Source organism: Triticum aestivum, chromosome 3D (genome assembly GCF_018294505.1).
Source record: "Triticum aestivum cultivar Chinese Spring chromosome 3D, IWGSC CS RefSeq v2.1, whole genome shotgun sequence".
Lineage (NCBI taxonomy): Eukaryota > Viridiplantae > Streptophyta > Magnoliopsida > Poales > Poaceae > Triticum > Triticum aestivum.
In genome coordinates this window covers 194,114,132-194,120,131 of record NC_057802.1, presented here as the reverse complement: position 1 = coordinate 194,120,131, position 6,000 = coordinate 194,114,132, and positions in this window count along the sequence as shown.

The window sequence follows — 6,000 nt, the reverse complement described above, 5'->3', positions numbered from 1 at the left end:
TGCATTCAATGACTTCAGACTACTTAGCATAACATGCAGGCAATGGTCAATTCTCTGCATGCAATGGTATTGATTACCAAATAGTAATCATCAAGTTATCTTGTTATCCCCCACCTAGGTCGCCGGTACGGAGGGAGTAGAAGTACTACGAAAAATGCTTGTTTCATATTTGGACGCTCCAACGCGTGTGCTTAATTAATTATCACATTGAGAACTACGCAACCCCGAGAATTTGGAGCGACTGGGTATAAATAATTACGGTTGATTATATCAGCGGTTAGATAATACGTCAAACCCTGCTTCAATTGGCATTTCCTCTTCTCTGCATACCCCGCTTAAGTGTCCACCATCTTCATCGTCCCCGGCAGGCCGCGCTACACACTTGCACACATTCTGCAATCTTGCTTTCTCGCGGTTTTTATACAACCGAAGCCATGTCGAGCGATAGCGAGGATGACAGTTCGGCCAGCAAACTGGCGCCCGATGATAGGTCAACATCAGAATCATCTTGCTCGTCTTCCATGAGTCCAGCGTCGAGCCCAGACCTCGATTATATCCGGATCATGGAAGGGACGCCGCCTCTGGAGTCGTCAGACGGCAACTAGATGGATGGGGAGCTGTCGGAGGATGAAGAAGAGGATGAGATGAGGAGGAGGAATGGTCGAACGAGGAGGAGGAGGATGACGACAACAACGATGATGACGACGGAGGCGGCGATAAAAATCCAACGGTCAACGGCAAGAAGCATCCTCGCCAAGATGATGTCGCGGGGCCATCCAACAACAACAACAACAACAAGAAGAAGGACTAAATTAAGCAGATTGTATGTATCTCTGTTTCCGTTCGCTCATATTAATGTGTTATCTCTGTTTATCCTGTCAATCTCACCGCAGACGGTTAGTAATACTTATTCGACAGAGATCCTCTACATTATCGCCCACAGGTTGGTTTGTTGAACCGTGTGCCCTAACAAGCACACAATTCACAAAAAAAGACCGTACGAGCTGTCTATAATGATTGCACACAATTCTGATTACCGACCTGTTTGCCGGGTATCACACACATCTTGTTACGCCAAATCGTTTGTGTTCACCTCGATCATCGCAAACGGTTCATCAGAGCGAACTGTATGCCGTATATCGCACACACCTTGATCCGGTTGCCCATTTCTGTTGTTGTCTCATCGCAAATAGTTCGTGTGGATCAACCGTATGCCCCGCATCGCACACGTAACTAAAATTGGAACCGTGTTTAATGTATCATTCATCGCAAACATTTTGCATCTTTTTTGATGGTTTTTTTACATCACCGTTTGTGATTAATGCATTGCACACAGTTTCGTCAAAGGGTCTCTGATCGTAGTGTCGCGTTAGTAGCATCCTGCAGTAGTGAACCTTCAATTTAGAACTTGAACATAGTGATTTCCTAGTAAGGATTCACTCGTGCCACATCAAGTAAATCTTATTAATTTACTTCCATGTTTTCTTACTTTTGCTGCAATTTTACGATGCATCACTACAAAAAAAGACACATCCGTGACATCTTGGGCGGAACGAATTTTTTTCCTGTCATACTTATGACACTTCTATGACGATAATTGTGACAAAACCCGGTATCATCATGTATGTGGTGGGCTCCTACTTCTATGCCAAAAAATCATGACAGAAAATGGGCTTTTCGTCCTGGGCGGGCCGGAGACGCAGCTGCATAACATTCTTTTGGCCGTCCATGACGGAAAAAACCGTGGTAGGAGCGAGGGCGAGGAAAATATCAGGGAGTTCTCGGTTATGGTGGGTGGTCGGGGGCCAAGCGATGCACGTTTCTCTCATACACGTACGCGCGTGTGCGAGGCGTTGCGCTCTGACTGAACCCGAGCGAGGCGTTGGGCTCTAACTGAACCCGAGCGACTGCACTGCAGGCTATGCGTTACTGAACTCGAGCGATCAATCGATGGCTGTTAACTAAACCCGATTGAGCGATTCCTTCGCTACTGCTACTAACTGAAGCCGATCGAACCTGCTGCCTCTTAATGAACAGTGAGCGTTGTTGGGGGTTTGGATGAACAGTTCCCGGTGGGGGGTTGGATGAACATGACCACGTGGTAGTAGAGGCCGTTTCCGCTGGATGAACAGGACCCCGATCGATCGAGCCAGTGGAGGGCTGGATGAACAGAACCCCGTGGAGGGCTGGATGAACAGGACGACCCCGTGGAGGGCTAGTTGAACAGTAGCCGGTGGAGGGCTGGATGAATAGTAGCCCGTGGAGGGGTGGTTGAACAGGACCCCGTGGAGAGGGCTGGTTGAATAGTAGCCGGTGGAGGAGCGCGTGGTGGAGGCTGGATGAACAGGAGCCCGTGGATGAACACTCGCAGGTGGAGGCTAGAGGAGGTCAACGGTGGATGAACAGTAGCCCGTGGAGGCAGGAGGAGGTCGACGATGGAGATGAACAGTATCCCGTGGAGTCCCGTTTTGCCATACGCTACACCCCTCCCGATGAACAGGACCCCCGTTTCGACCGTAGCGCTCCAACACAAGTCCGTTTCCTCTGTTTTGCGGTACGCCACACCCCTCCCGATCAACAGGACCCTGTTTCGACCGTAGGAGGTCCAAGAGAAGTCTGTTTCCTCCGTTTTGCGGTACACCAGACCCCTCCCAATGAACATGATCCCATTTCGACCGTGGCCGGCCGAACACAAGGCCGTTTCCTCCATTCTGCGGTACGCCAGGCCTCGTTTTAATCGGCTGTTCCGTCCAAGCCGGTTGGCTCCCGATGAACACGACGACGCATTCCGTTCCGACCCAGCCGGTCGCCTCCCCATGAACACGACGACGACGTAGTTTCTCTGTTCCGACCCAGCCATGTACACGAGCCCTGGCCGTACGTATGCGTGTGTAGGTGTTCGAGACCCCGCCCGTATGTACATACGTGGCCGTATTTTCTTTCTTGCACCATGGCTGTACGTACGTGTACATCCTACATGCGCGCCTCTACTACGACACGTGCACGCCTCTACTACAACACGTGCCCTTCCTTACATGGCCACAGTTCATTGTTGTAGCCTGCAGACAGGCTGATCGTATGTATGTACACGTTCGCGACCAGAATGACAATGCTACGTACGCTTCGACCAGGTGGGTCCCGACTGTCAAGAACTTCCTTGCGTGCGAAGATGTAGTTGGTGGGTCCCAGCAGTCAGGGGGCGAGTCATTTTTTTGCCCGTAATATGGACGCACTTCCTTGCGTGCGAAGATGTAGCTGGTGGGTCCCAGCAGTCAGGGGGCGAATCATTTTTTTGCCCGTAATATGGACGCACTTCCTTGCGCGCGAAGATGTAGCTGGTGGGTCCCAGCAGTCAGGGGGGAAATGTTTTTTTCACGAAATACGGTGGCCCATCCGGTGGGTCCCTGCTGTCAGGTGGAGGAATCATTATTTTGCGTGTAATAAGGAGGCATTTCCTTGTGTGCGTCCGTGGACCCAGCTGTCAGCCTCTCCACATACAGTCCACCTCCGATGGATGTCATTCATTGACCATGTTAACCACGGCGCACCGAGAGCACCAGGGCGGTGGACGACGACGAGGCCTAGGAAGGGAATGACACGGAGCTAGGGAAGACTCGGCAGTGGTTGCCCACGCGGTGGGGAGTACGAGGGTTTACTGGTCCAGCTGCCGTTGCCGGAAAATAACAGGAGGTGTGGGTGAGTAGAGGAATGGCTTGGCCAACAATGGAGTAGGGTGGGGCGGTGCGACCTGTGCGGTAGCATAGCCGGCCACGGGAGGCGGGAGCAGGCAGTCCCACCGGTGCTAGTTTGGGTGGCTAGAGCAAGAAGACCAGAGGTTGAAGAAGCACTACGGCCGTTGGATGAACATCGTACGGTCTCTGCAGCTAGAATCGTTTATATTGACTAAGTTGACAAAGCCCTTGGTACGCGTCAACTTAGTAGGCCCACAGGCCAGCCTCCGAAACGGTGCGCCCTAGATGTCAGGGGGAGGAATCATTTTTTGGGCGGCAGAAGCTAGAATATCCGAGATTGAAGAAGAAGAACGACATCCGTTGGATGGACATCCAACGGCCACTGCTGCTAGAACCGTGTGTTGACTATAAGTTGACAAAGCCTTGCATACGCGTCAACTTACTTTTTTTTAGGGGACGCGTCAACTTAGTAGGCCCACAAGTGTGTGGCAGAGAACTGATAGCCCATTTGTGATTTGTAAGAATATACAACCCATTTTTGAATTCTAATGGAATTTACTACAGCCCATTTACAGTTTGTTAAAAGTACAGCCCATTTTCTAGCTAGGACAACGATTAATAATTTCAACCAACCGTTCAAAACAGAATTCAATAAAATTTCCCACATTTTGATGGGATCCGAAATATTTTTATCCCAAAATTTTTAGTCAGATTAAATACAATTTCAAATAAATTTGTATTACGTAAAAATCCAACGAAACATTGCGCGCGCAACAATTAATGAAATTAAAATTTTCAAAATCCTAGAATAATGTTTTATAAACTAATTATGTGTTTGGTGCATTTTTTTATAGTTACTGCCCAGTTTTTATAATTACATCCCATTTATTATTTCTTCAAGCCCATTTTCTTGTTAAGCCTAATGCATCCCTCCTTGGAAAGATTTGCAGCTCAGCGGGGCGGAGAATAACAAGTTGACCTTGCCTGGCTATTCCTCAAAAAAAAGTATAGTTGGGCTAGCCATTTTCAGCTTGAAAAAAATTAATATCTGGGCTGGATATCTGGCCTGGGCTAGACGGGCCACAACCCGCATAGTTAATACCCTGCTCTCCTCTGAACAACAACGAAAACATCGCTCAAGAAAAACTCTGCAGTGCTCACCCTCAAAAACACAAATACTGCTCGAGCTGCTTGGTCCCAGCTGTCGGCCGCTCCTTGTGCAATTCTCGCATTTATTGACTACATAGGTTGACAATGGTGTGGAACCGTGATGTCAGGAAACCAGGAGGAAGCAAAAAAAATTGTAGTTGTATATAATAAGGAGGCACTTGCGTACGTGCAGCTATGGCCCTGGTGGGTCCCCACTGTCATCCTCTCCCAGTAAAGTCATCTCCTCATTCCTCATGTCCGTTGACAATGCGAGACGGCGGCGCCACAGCGAGCGCAACAACTCGAAGGACGACGGAGAGGGCCTCGCGGGCCCTATGGATGGTCTGATACTGCACCCGCTGCTCATTCGGGAAGCCAGGATCATAGGGCCACATGTCCGCGATGACATTGTCGTTCGCTTGTTCACCGGTGCTCGTTGAGGAGAAGGAGGTTGCAGCACAGGTCCTCCTGCGCTGGTAGCTCTTCCACCATTAGGGCGTCGAAGTGCGGCCGCACATGGTCTATGGTGAACACGACATGAACCGGCTTGGACAGTGGCGCCGGCTCCTGGTCGGAAGCTACGTCCATCGTCTGATTGTCGACGCTCAGCTCGGCGAGCTCGCTGGCGAGCCAACATGTCCGGCTGCTGGACCAACCCGCTGCCAAACACGAGTTTGGCTGCCCTTGCCCACCCAGACCACCTCCCTCACCCGCGCGCGCTTTCTGCCCGAATTGGTCAGCATCGCCCGCCCCGCTTCCCGGTGCAGGCGATTGCTCCGCCTTCAAATGACACAAGTGCCGTCCGTCTGTCTGCCGCCCACATTAATGATACGTGGTTGCCGAGGCGGCTACTTCGGCGCCACACGTCCGTCCCTTCGCCGCCCACCATTGCTATATAAACTGCTGCGCCGACCATAGCTGCAGTCATCCGCCTCCGTTCCCTTTCTCCCGTCCACACCACTACTGCCCACCATGGCTTCCTCGCGCTCTAGCGCTCTTCGGGACAGGCGGACGACGAACCACAAGGAGATGGCAGCCATTGCTGCCGACTGGCTGGCCGCCAGGCAGCCGAAGGACGACGATGTCCCAATGGATAACATGGTAGTCGACGATCCAGCGCCAACCCCTCCTCCGCGCCATCCTCGCTAGTGCATTGCAC